This window comes from Arachis ipaensis, chromosome B8, assembly GCF_059453495.1.
Source record: "Arachis ipaensis isolate K30076 ecotype BB chromosome B8, ASM5945349v1, whole genome shotgun sequence".
Lineage (NCBI taxonomy): Eukaryota > Viridiplantae > Streptophyta > Magnoliopsida > Fabales > Fabaceae > Arachis > Arachis ipaensis.
Window position 1 is genome coordinate 19,946,664 of NC_142443.1, and position 1,947 is coordinate 19,948,610.

The 1,947-nt window shown below is 33.2% G+C and overlaps 1 non-coding gene across 1 annotated transcript; it reads left to right on the forward strand.

The window, feature by feature from the left end:
• The first annotated feature begins 449 nt into the window (after positions 1 to 449).
• LOC148547383 (small nucleolar RNA R71) lies at positions 450 to 557 on the forward strand. Its single transcript, XR_015897393.1, has one exon. It is a non-coding gene; the product is annotated as a small nucleolar RNA R71 (small nucleolar RNA).
• The last annotated feature ends 1,390 nt before the right edge of the window (positions 558 to 1,947 follow it).

A 1,947-nucleotide genomic window follows, 5' to 3' on the forward strand; every position in this document is an offset into this window, starting at 1 on the left:
TTCCATGAGAAATTTGGATGATTTCTCCATGTTGAGTTATAGGTGTTTCCATAAGGTTCACCTAAGTAATTTACCTTTGCTATTGCAGGGTTCTCAGGATCATAGGCTTCTTCTTCAGAAGATGCCTCTTGAGTACTGTTGGATGCAGCTTGCATTCCATGCAGACTCTGAGAAATCATATTGACTTGCTGAGTCAATATTTTATTCTGAGCCAATATGGCATTCAGAGTATCAACCTCAAGAACTCCCTTCTTCATAGGCGTCCCATTACTCACAGGATTCCTTTCAGAAGTGTACATGAACTGGTTATTAGCAACCATGTCAATGAGTTCTTGAGCTTCTGCAGGCGTTTTCTTTAGGTGAATGGATCCACCTGCAGAAGTATCCAATGACATCTTTGATAACTCAGATAAACCATCATAGAATATATCCAGGATGGTCCATTCTGAAAGCATGTCAGAAGGACACTTTTTGGTCAACTGTTTGTATCTTTCCCAAGCTTCATAGAGGGATTCACCTTCTTTCTGTCTGAAGGTTTGAACATCAGCTCTAAGCTTGCTCAGCTTTTGAGGAGGAAAGTACTTGGCTAAGAAAGCCGTGACCAGCTTATCCCAAGAGTTCAGGCTGTCTTTGGGTTGAGAATCCAACCATAATCTAGCTCTGTCTCTTACAGCAAAAGGGAAAAGCATGAGCCTGTAGACTTCAGGATCTACTCCATTAGTCTTAACAGTATCACATATCTGCAAGAATTCAGTTAAGAACTGAAAAGGATCTTCAGATGGAAGTCCATGAAACTTGCAGTTCTGCTGCATTAGAGAAACTAATTGAGGTTTCAGCTCAAAGTTGTTTGCTCCAATGGCAGGAATGGAGATGCTTCTTCCATGTAAATTGGAATTAGGTGCAGTGAAGTCACCAAGCATTCTCCTTGCATTATTATTATTTTCGGCTGCCATCTCCTCTTTCTGTTCAAAAATTTCTGAAAGGTTATCTCTGGATTGTTGTATTTTAGCTTCTCTTAATTTTCTCTTCAGAGTCCTTTCAGGTTCTGGATCTGCTTCCACAAGAATGTTCTTATCCTTGCTCCTGCTCATATGACAAAGAAGAAGGCACAGAAAAATAATAATAATAATAATAGAGATCCTTTTTACCACAGTATAGGGATCCCTTTGTGAGTGGAAGAAAAGAGAGGGAGACAAAGAATGTGATGTAAAGGAAGAAACACAACTGTACGGATGGAAGAGATGTGAGATGAGATGTTAGGATATGAATGAATAAATAGAATAGGATGGGGGAGGGATAATTTTCGAAAATTATTTTGAAAAAGAGTTAGTGATTTTTGAAAAATGGTTTTTGAAAAATGTTAGAAATTTTCGAAATTTTTTTTTTAAAATTTAAAAATAAAAATAATTAGTTAATAAAAAAGAAATTTTTGAAAAAGAGGGAAGATATTTTCGAAAATTAGAGAGAGAGAGAGTTAGTTAGGTAGTTTTGAAAAAGTTAAGAAACAACCAAAAAGTTAGTTAGTTAGTTGAAACAAATTTGAAAAGATAAGAAGTTAGGAAGTTAGAAAAGATATTTTGAAAAGATATTTTTGAAAAAGATAAGATAAGAAGATATTTTTGAAAAGATATGATAGGAAAGATTTGATTTTTAAAATCTCAATTAATGACTTGATTCATAAGAAATCACAAGATATGATTCTAGAACTTAAAGTTTGAATCTTTCTTAACAAGTAAGTAACAAACTTGAAATTTTTGAATCAAAACATTAATTGATTATGTTATTTTCGAAAATTTGGTATAAAAATAGGAAAAAGATTTTTGAAAAATATTTTTGGAATTTTCGAAAATAACTAAGAATTTTGAAAAAGATTTGACTTTTGAAAAAGATTTTTGAAAAAGATAAGATTTTCAAATTGAAAATTTGATTTGACTTATAAGAAACAAC